Source organism: Mesoplodon mirus, assembly GCF_964341445.2.
Source record: "Mesoplodon mirus genome assembly, chromosome: 4".
Taxonomy (NCBI): Eukaryota; Metazoa; Chordata; class Mammalia; order Artiodactyla; family Ziphiidae; genus Mesoplodon; species Mesoplodon mirus.
Window position 1 is genome coordinate 158,265,401 of NC_138979.1, and position 23,813 is coordinate 158,289,213.

Sequence of the window (23,813 nt, forward strand, 5' to 3'; positions counted from 1 at the left end):
GGACAGTTCGCCAGAATCAGCCAACACATTAACTTTTTTTTTTTTAAGTTTGCCTAATGCAGTCCCAGAATATTCTGTCTGTAAAATTCACACACAGATCTCCTGTAGGTCAACAAATCAGTCCTCGTTTTGGTTACCATTGCTATAACTCCAATTGTCCCAGGACCAGAAATTCTGAAGGACTCAGCTGGGAAGTTCTCACTTAGTTTGTAGCATGTAATTGCAGTCAGATGTGTACTGGGGCTGCAATCATCCAAAGGTTTGACTGGGCTGGACGTGCAAGATGGCTCATCACATGGCTGGCAGCTGATGCTCCCTGTTGGCTGACAAGAGTGTCCACACATGGCCTCTTCAGCAGGGCAGCCTGTGAGTAGTCAGCAGCTGGCTTCCAACATGGAGCAAACATTCCAACAAAACCAGGTGGAAGCTATATGGCCATTTCCAACCCAGCCTCAAAAGTCACATGGTGACTGTACTGGGTGATACAGTCATAGGTCCACCCACACTCAAGGGAGAAGGCAGAGACCCACTCTTGATGAGAGGAATACCAGATAATTTGCTACCATTAAAAAAAAAAAACTATTATAATCCTTTACAGCCAGCCTTAAGATGTCTCTGAGGACGTTTCTAGAGATTCTTAACAAGTTCATGTCAAATTCTGTTAGCATCAGGATATCCACTTAGTAGACTGTCTTCTCCAGCTTTTCCCCAGGACCTCCGTGTCACACTTTTCTTTGTTTTCTTTCTCTCTACTTGGACAAATCACCTTAGGTATCTCATCTTCAATTTTAAGGACTTTCTAACTGAATTGGTTCTAATTGGTTGATGGATTCCTGACTTGTGCGTAGAATGCCTGTCATAAAATGTATTTTTATATTAGTAACAAAGCGGAAATTTTGATATAATAGCTCATTTTTTGAACTATCTTTCACATGACTACATTGCACATGAATCTTATTACAATACATATCATTTCAGTGAAGAGTCTGTGTTTTTCATCTTAACAGTATCTAATTGGCCTTCTATCTCAACACAATGAAATTCCTTCATGATAAAATACTATGGACAGTCCTTTGGAAACAGTTGTAGTGGATTGGACCCATGTTAGAAAAGGAAAGCTACTGGGAGCTGTTTGAACGCCTGAGAAATTGTATTCTGTTGAATATTTTCAAGCAATTAGCCACCAATAAGCCTCATAAAAATAGATTCTTCCCTGCCTTAAAAACTGAATAATTGCCAGTAATCTTCAGCCAGATGGATACAGCCTTCCTACAACCACCTTAAATTTTCCTTTTCAGTCTTCCTGGGTCAGCTGAGTATTATGCCCACATTAGCTTCTTAATAATGAATGAACTAAGATTGACAGGATGATGGATCCCACCCACTTCTATTACTGGAGTAAGGATGGAGGAGTGGCTTTTTCTCCTGTAGGAGGAAATTCTGAAGATGGATGGTGCCAAGTGAAGAGGGAGTATCACAGTATAACCTGAGCATGTCACACTGAGCATGTCCAAGGGTGTGGCCTTGGATTTGCAAACTATGTAAACTGTTATCCTGAGCAAAAGGAAGTGGTAAGTTTAGAAGGATAGCACGTCACTGAGATGGCAATAGGACTATTCAATAAACTATGAATGCCTTCTTAGAAATTAAATGTAGTTTATATAAGACAGTGGATTGTTAGGGATTTTAAAACACAATATGGTTTCTGTAATACAGTGGCATTTTATGGCTTTTCATGATGATTTTTTATCAATGTTGAGTATGCAGTTTTTTCTTATAGAAATTGTGTGACAAGGCAATAATAATGTGTTCTACATACAGATGAATAAGTGACCTGAGCCAGCCTCATGGGATGGCAGTGTTCTGTCCAAGGGCATTTATCTGTTATACGGTTTGTAATTCAAAACACTTCTGCATAAACACAGTGAAATCTGTATTAATTGGCTTTTATCTACACTTCAGAGGCAGTTAGTTAATATTTGAAGTATTCTAATCAGAAATTATACACCAAAGGGATAATTAGTTGCATTTGAAAGTTCTGAAGTCTATACTCCAGAGACAGCTGACAGTAGAGGGACCTCAGCATTCCTTATCTGTGATCCACACTAGAGACTTGGATGAATATAGTGGATGTTAGAATTCTGTCACTGATGAAGTGAGTGGTCTTCAAATGTGTGGACTTGCTAGAAATATTGTTTGGGCACTCCTACCTTTATATAAACAGGGTATGAGGATTTAGCAAGGCCCATACGTCTCTCTAGGATTTGATTAAAAATTTGCCTTGGACTCAAATGCTGATTAGAGAATTTTTGTGACCCTGCTTTGACTTGGCAACTGAATCTGCTGCTAGAATATTACCACATTTGCTTTAAGTAAACTTTTCATGAAAGATTCTTTCCCAGCATCCAAAAGGACAGAAAGCTGGGACTTCATTGTTTATGGAATAGAATGTATGACTCTTTTTCTGTTTATGTGTTAAAGTAACTTCTCAGGCAAATTAATTGCAAGTATATCTCAAAGGTATTTTTCAAACCCACTGCCAGGGAAGAGGCTTATGAGCACACTAACTTCAATATTTCTTACTTGACACATATTTTGTAGGGGAAAAATTGTTTAGATAATCACTACTAGGCTGTATTTTTAAAAAAAGAATGTTTATACATGTACCCCAATGCAGCACTATTTACAATAGCCAGGACATGGAAGCAACCTAAATGTCCATCGATGGAGGAATGGATAAAGAAGATGTGATACATACATACAATGGAATATTATTCAGCCATAAAAAAATGAAATAATGTCATTGCAGCGACATGGATGGACCTAGAGATTGTCATACCAAGTGAAGTAAGTCAGACAGAGAAAGACAAATATCATATGATACCACTTATATGTGGAATCTCAAAAAATGGTACAAATGAACTTATCTATTGATACAAAACAGAAATACAGTCACAGATGTAGAAAACAAACTTATGGTTACCAAGAGGGCAAGAGGGGGAGGGATTAATTGGGAGATTGGGATTGACATATACACATTACTATATATAAAATAGATAACTAATAAGGACCTACCGTATAGCACAGGGAACTCTACTCAATACTCTGTTATGGTGTATATGGGAAAAGAATCTAAAACAGAGTGGATATATGTATATGTATAACTGATTCACTTTGCTGTACAGCAGAAACTAACACAACACTGTAAATCACCTATACTCCAATAAAAATTAATTTAAAAAATAAAATAAAATAAAAAAGAATGTTTAAAGATCATTAGACACTCTAGGAGACTGGTCATAGGTTGCTAGACAACTCGTGAGGTTGACAAGTGGATGTGTTAGTCTAGGTCTTGGTAGAAAGCAAATGGTTCACTCAAAATGGGTAATGTGAAGACGGTTGGAGAGAGGTTGTTTGTTGCGGTGTGCGTGTAGAGTTTGGGGATACTAACAAGGGGTGTGCACCTCAGAGCTGGCAGCAGTGGGAGCCATTGCTACTCTTACCTGAAGGGCCAAGGGAAGGGAGCCGGCACTAGACCAGAAGAAGAGAGCTACAGAGAAGGTGCCATCTCCTAGGAACAGAGGCCTTCAGGAAAGGGGTCTAGCCAACCCATGGTGTCTTTGCAGGGAGAGAGCCAGGGTGTGTATACCCAACCTCACTCTCATCCTGCCCTTTACCCTCCAGTCTCCTGCTGGTGCTTCTCACTGGCCAAACCCATCCCAAGCTGGAAGGCCAGGGAGCCCAGGAATGCAGTCCATACAAGCTAGCTTCCAGGGCCCATGAGCATGATGAAAGGTGCAGAGTGGAGCTGGGGTGGGGGGACAGCAAACAGAAGACCCAGTGCAGGAACTTTTCTGGAAAGACCTCTTGAGCTCATTGAAGTCTATCAGAAAATAGCTTATGTGATTTATCAGAAATGGAAATTACCTCTCCAAAGGAGCAGCTAACTCACACCAGACCACAGAGTTCTGTCTCCATTCAGGGACAATTTTTCTTTCTCAGTATGTGTAGCAAAAATTGGTCTGACCTGGCTTTTATTACTGCTTCATCTACCTATAAGCAGGTACAGCTATTAGGCAGAGATTATCTTCTTGATACCGTGCACCTGTGAAGGGCTGGACTGCATTAGGTAAGCTCACTACATCTCTATACTCTACATCCTCTTCTTTTCCCTCATCGTATTTGTTGCCATTCAGATTATATATTTATTTGTTCATTTGTTTATTGTCTCTCCGCCACCCTGCTCAGTGTCCATAGTTCATGAAGACCAAAGAATATGTCTCTCTATACTGTCTATCATGGTGCCAGGCACGTAGTAGGTGCTCAATAATTATTTATTGAATGAAGGAGTGAATGAATACTCTGGTTATCTGCCAGCAAGACAGCATTAGTGAAGTAAAGAGAATGTGGGTTCTGGAATAAGGAAGAATTGGGTTTGAATCTTGATCTACTTAGGAGTTGAGAGGTCTTAGCAAATTGCTTAATCTCTCAAAGCTGCAATTTCCTCCTCTATAATGTGGTGATTATAAAATTTACTCACCTGGTTGTTAAAGTTTGAATCAGATACACTGTTAAGTGCCTGTAAAGACTGGGAACATGAAGGAAATAGAGTGATACCTGCTGCTGGTCTTATCTACCTATTGTTAGGTTTTGTTAAAGAATGGTTACAGCAAGAGAGGACTCCTTTCAAGTGAGGAATGCGCATTAAAACAATTTTTTTCTTGAAGGAAAAACCAGGGGCTTAGCATATAATATAAAGGCTTTATCTTTTTGCGGGTTATAGAAATTTCTTTTTTAGATGATCACTGGTCACTGGGGTTTAGTACAATCTAGTGGATATACTTTCAGCTGAGTCTGAAGTCCTTAGCATCTGTGAGCCAGGGTGTCCTATGGAATTGTCATGAGGTAAAAGCAATAGAAATGTTCCTAAAAATATGCAGGCACATATCTATCAATTATGTTATATTTTAAATGCATTAGGAACATTCACCCTGTGATGAATTCTCTTCTAAGAATATCTCCAACATTATTTTTTAAAATCTAATTTCCTTTAAGTAATGCTAATGTGGGAAAACCCATATGCTGGTGATATCCTCTGGGCTGGCTTTCCAAGTACTTGTCAGTAAAGCACCCCCTTCATCCCCTCTTTCAAATTGGGCTTTAAAAAAATTTGAAAATATCTCAAGTTGACTATAGAAAAAATAAGAAATACAGATAGCAAAAATAATTTAAAAATGTAAACCCCACCCAGAATCCAACTGCTCAAGAGTGAATTTGTACTTACCCTTTCCTTTATAGACTTTACCAGGAAAAATCTTCATTGGTGATATTTTCTCCTCCCTGGAATGATAGCAGGGTTTTATGTTTCAGTGAGTATTTTTGTAAACAGAATCCCTTTCGCAAATTTCCCCCACTTTCCCACTCTAAGAAAACACTCTCAAGAACCTGTCATTGGGACTTCCCTGGTGGCGCAGTGGTTAAGAATCCTCCTGCCAATGCAGGGTACATGGGTTCGAGCCCTGAGCTGGGAAGATCCCACATGCCGCGGAGCAACTAAGCCCCTGCGCCACAACTACTGAGCCTGCGCTCTAGAGCCCACGTGCCACAACTACTGAAGCCAGTGCGCCTAGAGCCTATGTTCCGCAGGAGGAGAGGCCACTGCAACAAGAAGCCCGCGCACCGCAAGGAAGAGCTGCAACTAGAGGAAGCCCGCGCGCAGCAGCCAAGACCCAATGCAGCCAAAAATAAAAATAAATTAAGAAAAAAAAAAAAGTAAAAGAAACCGTCATTGCTTCCCCAGCATTGATTTTACCTCCTTCACAATAAGTAAAAACTATATTGTTTGGGTGGGATTGACCCAACCCCTCAGTTTTAGGGATGGGCACTATGTGGTATAAACTAATCCAGGTAATCCCATTTCCTCTTGCTCAAGTGATTGGTTCAAGCAGTGTAGGCCTAGAATGATCTATGCTATTCCCTTAGCCACAAAAATTGACTCATAGGTGATCCAATCAACTTGTAGCTTGAGCCTTTTGCTGGGAATTCTGCAATATAAAATTTTCTCTCCTGGATGGGGAATGTGAGTGTGTAATACAATTCTAGCCAATGCAATGTGAGGAAAGCCTTTTTGTTTGTTTGTTTGTTTATTTTTGCAGGGCTTCTGGAAAAGAAAACTGTTCTCTTAAAAGGCAAATAGGCAAATAGGGATGGGACATTTTGTCCTCCAGCCTTGGGGTGTTGATATATGAACACGTGATGCTTGAGGTGGTTACAGTCATCCTTTTATCATAATGTGTCAAGCCCAAGATGAAAGTCAGCATTCTGAGGAGAAAAGAACCTGGTTCGTGATGACATTGTTGAACAACTGGAAACCAACCTGCTTCAGGACGGCTTGCTGTAGAGTAGATTAAACCCCTTTATTGGGCTGCCCTGGTGGCACAGTGGTTGAGAGTCCGCCTGCCGATGCAGGGGACACGGGTTCGTGCCCCGGTCCGGGAAGATCCCACATGCCGCGGAGCGGCTGGGCCCATGAGCCATGGCCGCTGAGCCTGCGCGTCCGGAGCCTGTGCTCCGCAACGGGAGAAGCCACAACAGTGAGAGGCCCGCGTACCGCAAAAAAAAAAAAAAAAAAAAAATCCCTTTATCATTCAAGCCATTTAGAGTGTTCTGTTGCTTACAACAGTGATTCAACTATGAGATATGAATAACCTATTTTCTCCTCTTAGATGTTTTTATTTTTGTTCAGAGAGAAGCAGGCTGTGGAAAAACATGAATAGCTCCACTCATTTTGTTGAAAAAATAATTACCAAAAGGTTCTTTTCGCAACTATTTTCATATATTTCATATTTTTGAGTGATACCAAATCTTGTTAGGCTTAAAGAAAAAGTAAAACCTTTGTTTACTGTTAGATGTGGAGGCTTGGATACCTCAGAGAGAACTTTGGGGATCTCTTGGGACATTTTACTTCATCAATACAGTTTCAAAAAGTCTGAATGCTCACAAACAGTTTTCTTCTGAGGTATGTTCCTCAGAGAGGAGCAAAATTGTTTGGAAATACAAGATTCAGAGAGAGAAAAATCCTCTTCTTAGGGGCAGAAAGGACTATTCTTGAAACTACAACTTCCGGCAAAGTCAATATAGTTAAAGAAATAGAAAGAATAGATGCTGCTTCTGAACCATATTATGACAAAGGCAATACATCAAACATATAAACTTATTTGCCTTTTGAAAGGAAAAGATTGTGTGGCATTTACCTAAAGGCAGATCAATCCCTCTCCCAGACTAAATGAGGAAGAGATTAATTGAAATCTTAATGAAACAGAAAATTAGGCATTGGTGATATTGCCTGCAACCATTGTAGATTAATAAATAATGCAGCCAGTCTGTTTACCTTGTTGGAATGAGCCCTGGGGAAGCCATGTATCTGATTCCTAATCTGAGAATTAAATCTTAACTCCTTAGTTTCTGTCGACAGGCTAATTTCCTCTCTCACTGGATAAATCAGGTAAATTTCCAGCTTCCTTTGTTTCGACCTAGGGAAAATTTAATGACATTTGTCTAGGCATGGCAGGGTGAAGTCCAACACTATGTTGAAAAGAACTGGGATGCAGGAAGATGTGGCCATATTAACAGCAGTGTTCCTTTTAAAACAGCAGAAGGGGAATGATGCCTTTTGAAGAAAGACCATATTATCACCATCCTCCTCTCTCTACATGTCAGCAATCTCTATAGTTACATGGTTGAGCTCCTTGAGGGCAAGGCCCTTCCCTCATGAATCTCCTTATCTCCCTCTTCCTGTCATGGTGCTCTGGACATAGTAGATGTTTGATAAATCCTAGTTCGTTGACAATTGAGGTCAACCTGTTCTCCAGTCCACATTTTGAAAGGTTGGGTTCATTACTACTGAGGCTCTAGATAAAGATTGCTAGGGATTAACAGGTTGTACTGCTAGTGTCTGACATCTTGGGGTGGGAAAGAAGGTGGGGCTCCCACTTGGATGAGGGCAGCTCCTGAGTGAGAGGTCTTGCATCAGGTAGTGAATCTAAAAGGTGCTGAGTGAGAGGAAGAGATGGAGTGGAGAGTGGGAGGCCCAGAGCCAGAGGAGCAAATTAGCAAGTGGAGTTCACACTCTTCTCTTGGAGCCCCTTATTACCATTACCATGGAGATCTGATTTTGAACACAGTGAGGGTGTCGTTGCCAATCCATATATCAATATACAAAATGTTAATAAAGCTTCCTTTTATCCTAAAAAAGTTAGTAAGAAAAATAAGTAGAAATTCTACTATTTTCTTCGTGCACCAAACTTTTTTACACATCTCACTTTGGAGACTGCTTGTCCACATGGATAAACAAGATAAGCACAGTTTCTCTGCCCTCATAGGGGTTATAATCCACTGGGGAATATTAATAACAAAACAAGCCTTTATAATTATGTAACACCCATATGCAAATATATACCTCCATACTGAATATTAAAATAAGTGAATATTAACTGATAGTAACATTTTTGTATAGCTAAACAGATGACACTATTTCTCAGCTGCTGTAGCAGACAATTGTGGCTTCTGCTACCCAAACTCTATTTCCACTTTTTCTGGGAAGAACATCCTGAATTTTTTCTCAGGATAACATCTCCTCTTCCTCCTGGACTTTTAGCCCACCACCCCCCTCCCCAGATCTAGGGATGGGGAAATTATCCAGGTGTCAGCAGTATATTTTAATCCCTGACCAGAGAGATTGTTTCAGAAGTAGTCATGTGACCCAAGCTAGTCCAAGCAGAAAAAATCCTGGGATTTTTTTTTTTCCTGGAATAACTTGGAAAGAGGAGTTCTCTTTTTTACAGACTTGGAATCGAGTATGAAAGTTTGGAACTTCAGGCAGATATCCTCTCCACAAGAGGAGGGCCTATGAAAAGAGAACCAAGACAGAAGAAATGTAACATTCAAGAGGCAAAGGCAGAGAGACTGGATTTGGTGATGTTTGAGCCCTGAATCTCTGGAGACCAAATATACCTCTATACCTTCCATTTACATGGACCAATAGATTCTTGATTTTTTGCTTAAGCCATTTTGAGTTGGGCTTTCTCTTAACAACCAAAATTTTGTAACAACTTCACTAATTTGCAGTTACTTTCAATGACTGCTAAGCTAACCTTAGTCTTGTTTGAAGTTTCAATGGAGCTCACCTCTTTAACATCCTAAATTTTTCTTGGATTTATACTTTACCTAATATTTGTCTTTTATCTCTGAGCTTTTAACAATGATAGTGGCTTCTGGATATCATTATCCTTCCCTGCACCCTCCATTGTGATTTTTGCTATCCTAGCGCAGTTTTTCCTCAGACTGTTTTTTTTTTTTTTTTTTTTTTTTTTTTTTGTGGTATGCGGGCCTCTCACTGTTGTGGCCTCTCCCGTTGCGGAGCACAGGCTCCGGACGCGCAGGCTCCGCGGCCATGGCTCACGGGCCCAGCCGCTCCGCGGCATATGGGATCCTCCCAGACCGGGGCACGAACCCGTATCCCCTGCATCGGCAGGCGGACTCTCAACCACTGCGCCACCAGGGAGGCCCCTTCAGACTGTTTTGAAATCATGAGATGCCCATTGAAACAGCAGATACTGTGAAGGTTGGACAATCTGCATTTTTAAAATACTCCCAAGTGGTTCTGTCATGCACTAGCATTTGAAAACCAGAGTCCTAGCCCTAGACCATCATCTGTAATTGCTTTCTGCTCTTCCCCCAAAACCCTTAGGTCACTCTCTGCCTTTGATCCGTTTCTTTTCCCATCCATGGATAGAAAGTGAATGAGAAACAGAAGAGCTACCTGGACTTCCCATTGGCCAGTGTGACCCTGATCTTTTGCTCTCATTCACGTAGCTGGGAAAATTTTCCCAGATGAACCAGCTCAAAACTCAGCTCTTTGCCCTTTGGAAATCTGAATTTATGTTTCCTAACAAAGTGCACTGATGTCTAGTCTTCTGTACTTTTTGCAGCTGTACTTTTTGCAAGGGGCACAGAATTCCTAAGACTCAGCCTGCACCAGAAATTGGAAAACATGTACGTAAATAGAACATAGCAAGATATTTAAATGTTTTCCTTTTTCTTCCCCCTTCTATGAAGAGGCAAGAGAGGTCTGAGGCTGCCTGCTCCTTCTTCTGTAAAATGAGCCCACTTATATTAGGGGCTTGTACGGCAGCACCATATCAGGGTCTTTAAACAAAACTATCCAATGATTACCTCAAACTTGACGGGACTGTTGATTGTGATACATGAGCCTGCAGCAAAAGTTATGGGACAGTCATAGAAGCCAACTTTGAACTGTAAGCCTTTCCCATGACCTGTGCCTCCAGAATAGTAGCTCCCTGCCGGCGACCATCTGTAGCCCTGATCTGACCCTGCCCCAAACATTTCCCATGTGGAAGCTGGCCCAGCTGTCACAGAGCAAGCAGATGAATTTTCCAGTGTTTACAGACTTCTCCTGGACTTGTGCATATCCTCGCAGTAATCGCTGTTTAAAAACACCCAATAAAATTCAAGAATGTGCCAATAATAACTCCCTCATCACAGGCTGGACTGGATTTGCAGAGCCCCAGATGCTGAATGCTGCTCCTCCAGGAAAGACATTGAGCAGGGTACCAGGAGATGCCCTGTTGAAGGCACTGACCTTGCCCTGGCCCCCAGGTCCATCCCACTCCAAAACACAGGCCTGGTCCACTTCAGGTCAGGGAGATGTGTGTGTGGGCAGAGTGGGCGAGGAAGGAAATCTCACCTTTTATATCAGTTTTTCTTAACCTTTCTTTGCTCTCCAGGTCCTGCTGCTTATCTCACCATCCCTGTCTTCCCGCCCCTCACCTTCCCCCCACCCCCTCCCTACCCCCAATGGAGACAGATACCTTAAAGCTTCATGCAGAAAACTCTGAGTCACCTCTGCTTACACCATTAATTCTCCCTCTCTGCTCTTCCTTCCCTAAATCTCCTCCACAGTACAAGTGAGTGCCTAAGACTTTGCAATGAGATGTTAAAAAATGTATTTTTAACTTAAAGAGGGAAATGATATATGAGCTCTTCCATTTCAATCGAGAAATTGAGAATTGAAAAAGGCAATGTGGTTTATTTAGGGACCCTTCTTCCAGAAGATCCAGGCAGAAGTCAGCACTTTTTGGGGGAAATTCAGGGACCTCCCTGCAAATCTATCGTATACAGAATATTTCCCATCAAAAGGACTAAGGTGAGGACAGTAAGGGATAGGAAACCAGGGAGTTTGTGGGGCGGATTGAGGTAGAGGAAGCACTGTAGTTAGATGGGGTGACCCTTTCCTTTTTCTCGGGAAGGACCTCTGCAAGAGAGGGAGGCTTGGACCCTCCAGGGGATGAATGTTTATATCCTTCAACAAGTATTGAGTGTGCCAGGTACAGTATTGGATGTGGAGGATACACACATCCACGGAGCTAGAGTGTGTGTTGGGAGGGGTAATGCTAGTAATCAATTAATCACTAAATAAATGTGCATGTGAAGCAGCGGTAAGTGCTGCTAAGGAGAGGTTTGTCAGGCTAGGAGAGGCAATTTGAGAGAGGATTTGACCTATTCTGAGGGGTCAGGAAAAGCTTTCCTAAGAAAGTGATGACTGGGTTGAGAGCTGAATGATGACTAAGAACTAGGCAGCTAAAGGGGGAAAGATGGGGCTGGAGCTGGGGGCCCGTGGGGGCCTGCTGAGCAGAAGGCCCTAGAGTAAGGACAGTGGATTGGAGTTGGGAGAGCAAATGGGGGAGGGGCTGAGGCTGGAGAGGTTCTATGGCACCGATCAGGGAGCACCTTGCTTGTAGACCATGTTGAGGATTCTCGTCTTTATCATACAAGCAATGAAAAGCCATTGAACCATTTTAATTGGTGGTGGTGGGCATGGTGGGGGATGTGTTCAGATTTGTGTTGGAAAATATTGTTTTGGCTATAATGTGATGGGTTGCGGGGGGTGGTAGATTCAAGGTAGAAAGAAGAGGTCGGGGGGGGTCGTGTAGTAGCCCAGGCAAGAAGTGATGGTAGCTTGGGCTAAGTTAGTGGCAGTGACGGGAAGAGAGATTTTAGAGGCAAAATCAACAAGGCTTGGTGTGTGTGTTCCCCTTATCACCTTCAAGCTTCCTCAAGTGTAAATCTGACAAGAGCCTGAAGGTAGCATGCCCATTGGTGCATGAGAGGGCAGGTCACAGCTAAATTACATTTATCTGAACAAACAGCTCCGGTGCTGGCTCTCAAAGAGGATTTTCCAGCCCTCGTGCATCTTTGGCATGAGCAGGCACTGAAAATGAAGTGCTAGGGAAGGAAGCAGGCTCCCAGGTTATTTTTAGTAAGCTCTAGGAAATAGCCGACATTCTAATTTGAATCCTTCTCATTAACATCCAGAGCCTCACCTCACACAGTTCTTGTTGCTAATGTCTGCAAACTTCTCTTTTCCCCAGATAATTGACAGTAGGGCCCCATGGAAGTCTTCTCAGCATTTCTGCAAAAATTCAGGAAACATTAGGTTTGACACCATCACCATGTTTGCCAAGGCAGCAAAAATCCCAGCCGGCAAAACTTCAAGTGTGATGAAGCGGAAGGGTGGGGACAGCACAGAATGACTGATCATCTCGGGATGTCTTCTAGCGAGCGTTTCCAATGTTGGCATTTTCCCTTGTCTTTGAAGCAGGAACAGGAGACAATGGTGGCTTTGGGGTCATGCCATGGTGATGTAGGTAGGGTTTACCCCTCTTCCTTTTCTACCTTTCCTCTCTGCCCTCAAGCAGTTCCTGGATTTAAAGTTATTTTTAATATTTTTATTTAACAACAGTAAAAGCGTTTTTAAATTAGATATGTTGAAGTTATATAGAACAGTCAGTGCCTGAACTATTGCTGAGCTGATTCTTATGTTGGCATTCCAGGCCCTCCATGGGCTTAACCTGGGACGTGTTATTTAGCCTCTTTGGGTCTTGATTCCGTTGCCCAAGACATGAAGAAGTGTTGTACCAGCTTGGCATTTCTCCACCTTCAGTCATTCAGGCATCATTCTTATCATATTTGCCATGATGACTTTTCCCTTACATTATGACTTTCTTAACATTTTTTTCCTTTAAATTGACACACTCGTTTATATCAGTCCCTTTTTTTAAAAAAAGACAGTCTTGGCTATAGTGTATATGAAATTGTGGGACTGATGTGATAATGACTTTTTTCCTTAACACACATAAATAAACACAGAATTAAAAATATTTATCTATCTGTCTATCTATCTATCTATCTCAAATTACATTCCTCTATGATGATATGTAGACCCCACTCTGGGAGACTCTGGACAAGCTGATTTCTAAGCTCTCTTGCAGTGCTAACATATTACTGTTCACATCTGGCCTGACCTACCCAGCCTTATTTCCCATGGCTTCCTAAAAGAAAACCTCAAGTTTGGCCAAATCAGTGTTCTTGTTGCTCCTTGTAGACAGTGTAAGCATGCTATTCCCTTCATCTAGAATCAATAATTTACTAAGGAGAGAGGAACTCTGACCTAAGAAGAAAGAATAAGTTGAGAAAGCACATGATTGGGTGGACAAGCTTCCCTTGACAAGTTGGCCAAGAAAAGCCTTTGGGTTGGCAGTTGTTTGTTTGATGAAGGTCAAGTGTAAAGAGTTGAGGGACTGGTCATTCGTGGGTTATTTTTTTTCCCTTTAAAAAGAGGGTTACCCATTTACTGGGCAAATCTACTAGACAAATTTCTGAGTGCCCCCCCTGGGGGGGGTCTTCAGCTTCATCTAATAGAGAAGAGAAAATCTGGTTTGACTATTATTGTGAGTAATCATTATTTGCTATAGAAATTAATTAGTTCACTTATTTACAGTGCACGATGCTTTATTCCATGCTAGTCATTGGATATGTGAACATAATCAAGACACTTCTCTACCCCCTAGGAGCTCAAGTTTAGGAGGAGACAGAAAGTAAATAGGTGAACATGATAAGCCATGTTCAGGCCCCAAAGCAGAAGTGTCTCTAGTGTACAATGTGGCCACAGGAGAGCAAGTGTCAGCTCTATGGAGGCAAAACTTCCTAGGGGAAGTAAAATGATTTATAAGCCGGGTCTTGACTATAAGCCAGTGCTGGCTAGCTGAATGGGCAGTGCAGGACAAAATGCCCTCCCAGGGAGAGTAAACACAGTTATAAGAGTATCTGGCATATTCAATAAAGCTGAAAAGTGAATGCAATTTAGTAGGGGTGGAACATACAGTTACCTCTGTGTGTGTGTGTGTGTGTGTGAGAGAGAGAGAGAGAGAGAGAGAGAGAGAGCGAGAGAGAAAGACACAGAGAGAAATATTAGACTATAGTCTCTATTCAAGAAGGAGCTATTGAAGTCTTTTAAGCAAGGGGGTGATGGTTCAGAGTTACATACTGAGAATTCACTCAGGCAGCTGGGTAGTGGATAATTGGGTTGGAGGGTGTTTCCAAAGTACAGGCAAAGAGACCAGTTAAAACTCAATTACAAGGGTCCAGGTGAGAGAGGATGAGGGCAGCAGCAGTGGGTAAAGAGGGAAGGGACAGATCTGAGATGTATTAAGAAGGATGTGACGATGAGAGAGTGGGTGATGTGTAGGAAGATGCCAAATTTTCCAGCTTGGATGATTGGGTCATGGCGCCACTCAAACCCAAGAGGAAAGATGCAATTTGGAGAAACATGAATTTCTTTTGGAACTGTATTCCCTGGGGCCTGCATGACCAAGTGACAGGGTTTGAAGCAATTATGCCTGAGTTTTTTTCCCCAGCTCTGTTGGTATGACCTTGGTTGACCTCCCAAGGTCTCTTTGTCCATAAGATGTACTGCCTGTCCTGGCTTGATTTGAGGTCTCAAAGAAAAGATATATGTGAAAATACTCTGTAAATGTCTTCACAAATGTAAATATTTATGTCTCCAGGGAAGTGCAAAGTGTAAAAAGCAGAGCTATCATTACATTTAGCTTATAAATGGGCAGCGTGTGTAGCTGCTTTCCATTGTGATCCCCCATCCAGCAGATTTCTCTGTGAAATTGCCAGTATCACTGCCTGTCCTCCTGACCAAGATGGATTAATTCCTATGAGACTAAAATGTATTACTTTGCCCTGCAACAGTCCAATTCAAGAAACATCACAGACCTTTATTTTTCTAAACCTTATTAAATCGTTCCTCTGTTCCCATTTGCCAGGGTGGCCTAAACATCAATTTTCAGTCAGAATTGAGAGTCCCATTGGATCACGTAAAAATCCTGTTTTTCATTGGTGAAATGAGTGGGGTTCGTAGGTAGGCTAAGAAATATTACATAGGGAGCTCTACCCCCTTGCATGAACAGGGTATACTAATTGTCATAGGATTAGACAAACCTGTAACACCTGTTAATTCAGACCCAGGTCTTTGAGATCCGTGGCCCATAGGGCTGAGAAGAAGATGAGCCTAAGGTACCCATACCCAAGACAGCTCAGCAGACTTATCATCCAGACCCCAATATTGAGGATTTACTTTTGGTTGCTGCTGGGTTCACAGTTTGCTGTGGAATAATCATGTTCCTTATAAACGAGGAGAGTTGTAATGTCAACAGTGTGGGGAGGGTCAAGATGGAAGGAAACCCCCAAAACTGAACCACTGAGGGTGGGGGCTGCTGAGGAGAGCTGAGGGTTGAGTGTACGTGATGGAGCTGAAGTCTACCGAAGAGAAAGAGGTAGGAAATAAAGACTTTATCTGAAAAAGAGGCCAGAATGGAGAAAAATAGGAATAAGAAAGCATTCTGAGTGCATTGAAAATCTTTCTTTTAATTCTTGCAAATTGTGAAACTATCAACTTAGCGCAATTGCCCTTAGAATAAACATTTTTGATCAGAGCATTTTAAATGCTAACTCAACTCCTGGGAGGAGAGAAAAGCCCCTCTCCTAGAGCAATGTTTCTAGAGTGGGATACATGGACCACTGGTGGCCTGTGAGATGATTCTTGTAGTTAAACATAAGATTATTCTTCTATTTTAATAGTTCTATGTTTATTTTGATTATCATTATCTTTGGCAACTCATGATAGTTTTCTAGTTAAGGCAGTGACACTTTAAAAAAATTTTTTATTTTATATTGGAGTATAGTTGATTTACAATGTTGTATTAGTTTCAGGTGTACAGCAAAGAGATTTAGTTATACATATACATATATCCATTCTTTTTCAGATTCTTTTCCCATATAGGTTATTGCGGAATATTGAGTAGAGTTCTCTGTGCTATCCAGTAGGTCCTTGTTGATTATCTGTTTTTTGTTTTGTTTTGTTTTGTTTTTTGAGGTACGCGGGCCTCTCACTGTTGTGGCCTCTCCCGTTGTGGAGCACAGGCTCTGGACGCGCAGGCTCAGCGGCCATGATTAACGGGCCCAGCCACTCCGCGGCATGTGGGATCCTCCCGGACCGGGGCACGAACCTGCGTCCCCTGCATCGGCAGGCAGGCTCTCAACCACTGTGCCACCAGGGAAGCCCTGGTTATCTGTTTTATATAGAGTAGTGTATATATATTAAGCCCAACCTCCTAATTTATCCCTTCCCCCAACATTTTGACACTTTCTTTTAAAATAAATTTAAGGAAAAAAGTGAGTTGATTTAAAGAAAAAGTATAGGTATTTATTAAAATAAACGTGATAGTATGGAAAAATAGAAGGTAGTATTAGAATGACTAATGTTTGGGAAACATCAAAAGTTGTGCTACATTTGGGTGGAGAAGTAGGAAGGAAGTAGCTTACAAGGTTTGTGATGACCACACACAGATAGTTTCTCACCAGGTTACCTCATTGCATGGGCTTTTCTCTCATGAAGATTATTCTCTAAAAATGCAAGTAATTTGAGGATAGCATCATATCGTAACATATTATAAACACATTTCTTATTCATTTATTTTGTTTTTTGGCCACGCCGTGTTGCTTGTGGGATCTCAGTTCCCCAGTCAGAGAATGAATCTGGCCACAGCAGTGAAAGTGCAGAATCCTAACCACTAGGCTACCAAGGAACTCTTTAGGCACAAGGCACATTTCTTAATGCTCCACTTACACTCTGACCAGGACATATCTGGAAGGAGAAAGGAGATTCCTGGGCTGCAGTGGGGGTGGCGTGGAGTGGATCCCAAGACAGTTCACCAACCTCACAGTTTTGTCCAAGTCTTGAATGGCAGCATTTACCTAGTGCAGTGGCTGACAAGTGGATTGAATTCAATGATATGAGGCTTAATTTAATGTGATGACGAGCACCCCTTGAGGGTAGACTTGAGGCATTGCAACTTTTTTTGTATGTAGACCTTGCAGTCCCCAGAATTGTGCTCGACACATACTACATAGATGCTCAATAAATAGTTCCTAAATGAAAGAATGAATGGCTGTGAAAATTGCACAATATTTTATATTTATACTTGCAAATGAGTGGAAAGGGTCCAGGCTTGAAATGATAAAGTGCGGAGGTCACGTCTCATTTCTGTCCTTTATTTGCTGTGTAACCTTGGGCAAGTTACTTAACCTCTCTGAATCTCATCTATCAAATGGAACTACTCAGTGATACTCTGGTAAGTGTTTTACAATTGGCTCTCCAAGAAGAAAAGCTCTGCTCTGTAGCATTTGCTGATTTCTGGGGCGTAAATATTCCCATCAAGCTAACAACCACTTAACAGCTAGCTTGCAAAATTCCTGCAAATCTAAACATCAACTCTCATAAGTGACAGGATACAGGTCACCACTGGAGGCAACCTCATGGGTTGTCAGTCATTCTTGGAGCACATACTACCTGCTAGCAGTGTGCTTAGAATATCGCGTTTAGTTCTCATAAAAATGCTGATGTAGAAACTATTATTATCCCTATTTTAGGGATAAGGAAATAGAGTGTTGGAGAGATTAAGGGATTTGTATGGACACACAGCCTGTATCCTTTCTACTAGACTGTCTTCCCTGTTCTTTGAATTGAATCAAGAAAGGACAAGTACCACATGCAGCATCTGGCATGTAATAGATGCTTAATTAATGTTCCTTTCCTTTCCTTCTTTACCATTTCTATGAAAAATATACTGGTAGAAAATGTCCTGGACCAGATCCCAGACATCCCTGGGAATGTCTAGTCATAGAACAATGCCAAAACATTATTTTTTTATTTTTGAGAATGCACCTTAGGTATTGGGGAAGGAAAAAAAGAACAACACAAGAAACTGCAAAGATACAATAAAATCCAGGTGCAGTTTCAAGTACGTAAAGCATCAAATTGTTGTCTAATGACCCACTTAACAAGCCAAGGGCTTTGAACACGTATGGTTCTTCTACAGGAGGGCACACGCCACCTCCACTAACTTCCTGCCCAGTTTAAGAGAGCTTCGTAATGATTTACCAGCTAAGTTAGAGCCTCTTCCTTCCCTGCTCTCTCTGCTGTTGGCATACCAGGCAATGAGAAACTCACAGGTGTTTCTAAGAGTCTGATATCCAGCTATTCATTAAAAATGTAATATTTGGAACTAAACTGATGCATTATTATACAATTTCTGCCAAAAAAGTATGAAAACTTTTCCTCCTCTGGAAAAATATGGGTATAACTTGGGTTGAAGGAAATTGGACTGGGGGGATTTGGCTAAGGGGATAGGGCCTCCTATCCACCAGCCATTCCCCTCCCACATCCTCCTGCCTGGCAGAGCCAGCTCCATGAGATGCTGGAAAGGCTAGGTACTTGCTTGAAGGGAGGATGGCCATGTAACCTACCCAGTTATGGCCAAGGGAAAACATGCTAAGGGGCTTCTAGGAACAATTTTCTTTGCTGAACAAAGCGGGGACATGCAAGAACAAATTCCACATGTCCTTACCTGCTTTTGGACACTGTCATCTGAGGGTGACAGTTTTGGTGTCTAGGTGGATAGCCTGGAAGTTTCTACCTCCCTATTTCTCGTTAAGTGAGATAGAGAAATATCCTTATTGTTTAAAGCCTGTTTGTCATGTATTACCTACTTTGCAGCCCAAAGCATCCTATACCAATAGTTAAAATTATCAGCATTATCAAGTTTACCTGCTCGAATTTAAGTGTTAGAAACCATAGTTACCAGAAGACTTTGCATAAGAAAACTTTCTGCTGCAAGTAATTCGAAGTCCGTACTCCAGCTGGCTTAATATAGGGAAGTTTATCACCTCATGTGGCAGGAAACACAGAGTCAGGACAGGCTTTAGGTGGCAGGCATGCCCTGGCTCTGCTTCTCTGAGACTCTCCTATTCTGCTCTCCCTGGTGACTTTGGTCCTCAGGCCAGCTGACTGCCAAGTTCTAGGCACCACGTCCCAACAAGACCACGTCCCCAGTGGAAGAAGAGGATTTGTCTATCCCTGTGTCTCTTCAGAGAAGTGAGGAAAGCTTCTTTGTTAGTGATAATTCATTTTCCATCCTTTCCTAAGTCATTCTCTGCCAATGGGAACATAAGATCTTCATGGGCCACATTTGGGTGGAATAGATTTGGGGAACCCATACCAAGCACCAAGTGTCACTTTTCTTATTTTCCCCCTTCTTGGAGATCTTTCATGGACCCTGGTGAGCTCGTTTTCTACCTAGAATCTCTGAGAGTCCTAACTGATCTTTTTTCCCCCTTCTAACCTGGTTTTGAGCCTTAACTCACTCAGATCCCTCCTAGCTGACAAATGATTCTTTAATGTTATCAGTTGGTTTCTCTTAAAAGAATTGGATCTTTTTTGTTTCTGGGTCCTTAATCCACCCCTGCAAATTATAAAAACAGGTGTAGTTTAAAAACAAGAAACAAACAGGCAAAAAAACAATGGGATACCAATTTCTTCAAAGGAAAAAACTCTAGATGTACAAACTACTGTTTTCATGGTTAAAAACGTTGTACCTCAATTTGTTCCTCTGCTTGAGCATATTTTTAAGCTTACAAAGAAAATAGGCACCATGCCTTTAGGAGGAGATATGTCAGATTTTTTAAGTGATACAAAGTTACTTAAGGAATAAGAGCCATGAAATGTGAAGCGACTGTTATCTGGGGAAAACTTCAAGATTCAACCTGGAGGAAAGGGTGAGCAAAGGAGAGAAACTTGTGTGTCAGGTCAACCCTTTCCTCATTTGATGGGAACCCTACCCTTTCCGTTACCCCTCACGGCTCCCTCTCCTGTATTCACATGTAGCAGATTAACCACTAAAGGCTTACTTTGTGCCTGGTTCCTGCTGCTTTTAGTCCGAGAATCCCCTGGGTGAACTCTGGGCCAGCAGTAGCTGATTCGGCTGTTGTCATGACTACCTCGCATCCTGTCCCTCCCTTCCCCCACCCTCAAGGGCCCAGTGTCCACCCCGGCCGTCCAGCCTATGTTACTGGGCATGTGGGAGTAAGTCAACCAGCAGTCTGTGGTCACTGGCTCAGGGCAAGCATGGACAGACATGCCTAGTCGGGAGGAATCGCAGGATTACTTTGCTTGGAATGTTGTGGCAGACACAGTCTCTCTCCCTCTGTGGTACGTGGCTATGAAGTTGGGTGCTGCTTACACTCTGGAAGGCAAAAGAGAGATTGAAAACAGAACAAAAAAAGCAGATGGAAAGAAACTGAGGGCTTCCCTGGTGGCGCAGTGGTTAAGAATCCGCCTGCCAATGCAGGGGACACAGGTTCAATCCCTGGTCCGGGAAGATCCCACATGCCACGGAACAACTAAGCCCGTGCACCACAACTACTGAGCCTGCTCTCTAGAGCCCGCGAGCCACAACTACTGAGTCTGCATGCTGCAACTACTGAAGCCCATGTGCCTAGAGCCCGTGCTCCACAATGAAGAGTAGCCCCCACTCACCACAACTAGAGAAAGCCCGTGCCCAGCAACAAAGACCCAATGCAGCCAAAGATAAATAATAAATTAAAAAAAAAAAAAAAAGAAACTGAATCAAGACAGGCTTGAGGCCTGACCTGGCTCTGGACCTTCCAGTGACCTGGGCCAAGAAATCTCTTTATTGTTTATTGAATTTTCCATTAGCAGCCCCTCAAAGGGCTGCACAGAGGGAACGGCTGATGCCATAGGCTGAGGGAGAAGCTGCTCTCAAGAAATTTTAGTAAATAGTCCTATGTGTTTCATAAGTCTAGGTTCCTCGAGGCAAATAAGTTTATTGCCCAAGAAAGGGAGGAAAATGGATCCTTTGTGTTTTGAGGGTTGAAAAGAAAATTAGCCTGATTTCAAGCTTATTGCTGCAGGCCTGGGAGATAAAAATGGTTTAGGAATTCTTCGGAGGCTGAGCCCACACCCAGTCAGATGCAGCCAAGGCGTGGGGTCTCTGAGGGGACCAGCCTAGCGGGCGCTTGAAAGGACCAGGCAATTAGGGCATCAAAGGCTGGGGTGAGCCTGGCAGAGTGGCCATGGAGGATCCCGCTGGCCCAATCAGGAGGCTTGTCTGTGTCCTGGTCAGCAGTGCTGGGCCAAGGGTGGAGAACCAGTGATCCACAGTCACACTGTTTGTTAAAATGCAGATTCCCAGGACAGATACCAAAGTCACTGAACCAGAACCCCTGGGTGCACAGCCTGGAAACAGGCATTTCAAAAAGCATCCCAGCCAAAGTTTAGGTGAGTACCATTTGAGAACCCACACCTTAGAGCATGCAGAGGGTTAAGCTGAGGAATCTTACTCCAGTTGTCGCAGGAGAATGGCTGAAAACAGGTGGCAGAAAGTCCAGGGTCAGGGTTCGAGCAGATGCAGAAATAGGATGCCACAGGTTACCACTCTGGGTCAGGCTGGCTTAAGATCTTAAAATCCTTTTGAGTTAATTACCAATGCTTCTGCTATGAGGACCGCCTTTAGTGTCACTAATGACCTTCGACACTTGTCCCTCATTGGATCGCCTTGCCAGCTTTGAGGTGTGGAGAGACAGGGTGATGGGCCTACTGGCTCCGATACTGCCAGAACTCCCTGGCCTGTGTCAGTCATCACAGACTGGCTCCAGGGTTGAGGTCATGCAACCTCTTTTCCTGATGCTGCTTTAAAAAGTATACATACAGCAGTTTGGCAGGGAAAAGATTTTTACCCCCACTGTCTACAAAGCAAGGCAGAAGCATGGAATTATTAGATTTCTCGAAGGTCAAGCAACAGGGAGTCTGGGGAGGTGGGAACCAGAGTGGTTTCTACCCGTGACCCTGTGAGCCGTCAAGGTTAGTAGAGGTCATGGCCTAGGCAGCAGACCCCCATGTGGGCCAGCTGCTCCCCATCATTATTTGAGTTCTGAGTGTTCTTCAGCTAGAAAAACAACGCAAATACGAACAACAGGGAAAACGTTAACAAGCACTATTAGGAAGAACGCAGGGCTGGAACCAGGAGGATGGAGCTCTGTTCCGACTGTAATCCTTTGGCATCCCATGGTTCTTTCTGGGCCCCTTTGTTCATCTGCAAAATAAGTATCAGGAATTCATGGCAAAATTAACATCTAGGGCTTCTAGTGTTAGGTGTTCCCTTGTCAATTTAAACCTCTCTAATACAAGGCTGACTTGGAAGAATGCTCTAAGTGTCCATTTTATATTGGTGGTTCTTAGATTTTTCAGCTTGAGTTTATCTCATTTGGACAATACTTCTCATATTTATCAACACAGTGAAATTAAAGGAGGAGGCTTACCATTCACAGGCTTGTTTCCACTTGCTACATTAAATCAGTTGCTAAACACTTGATCCCACGAAAGGATTAGCTAATAGATTCCTTCTCTTAAGGTTGCCTAATTTTAGAGACCTCCCGAGGGAATGAAAATGCATAGTTTATTGGGATTGGGATTTTATGGCTGAAAGTCTTCATTAATTGAGAGGAAAGAGATACAACCAAAGATCTAGTTTTCCCCCAAATAATTTTGTGTTCCCATGTGAGTTGCTTCAGTAGTTAAAAAACAGTCTCCAACTTAAAAATATTCCCTCGGTGTAAATATTTATGTGTGCATACTTTCCTAAACCTCGATCTTTTTCCATTACGTGAAGTAGTTTTCATTCTTGGTCTGCAATTCTGTTAAACAACCTATCTATCGTCCTCAAAACCAAGCACTCTAATAATTTCCTTGGGGATTAAGTCTGTAAAATATTTATCGATTCCGAGTTACACCAAATTTACTTTCTTGACACAACTGTATTATTTTTGGTATCAATCAGTGCCTAAAGAAACTGCCTCTGCAGTAAGCTGATTTGCGAAGTTAGTGCCGAATTCCTGTGGGAATGAATTCCATTTGGTCATGTTAAACCTACAGTATCATTACTATTGGTATATAATCGTACTTGAAAAAATTTTTTATTGAGGTATAGTTGATGTAAGTTTCAGGTGTACAACATAGTGATTCACAATTTTTAAAGGTTATACTCCATTTATAGTTATTATAAAATATTGGCTATACTCCCTATGCTGTACAATATATCCATGTAGCTTATTTATTTTATACATAGTAGTTTGTACCTCTTAATCTCTTACCCCTATCTTGCCCTTCCCTCTACCCTCTCCCCATTGGTAATCACTAGTTTGTTCTTTATATCTGTGAGTCTGTTTCTTCTTTGTTAGATTCACTAGTTTGTTTTATTTTTTAGATTCCACGTATAAGTGATATCATGTAGTATTTGTCTTTCTCTGTCTGACCCATTTCACTAAGCATAATACCTTCCAAGCCTATCCACGTTGTTGCAAATGACAAAATTTCATTCTTTTTTATGGCTGAGCAGTATTTTATTGTATATATACATATACATATATATATATCCACATATATATGTATATGTATATATATATATATATATATATATATATATATATATATACCACATCTTCTTTATCCATTCATCTGTTGTTGGATACTC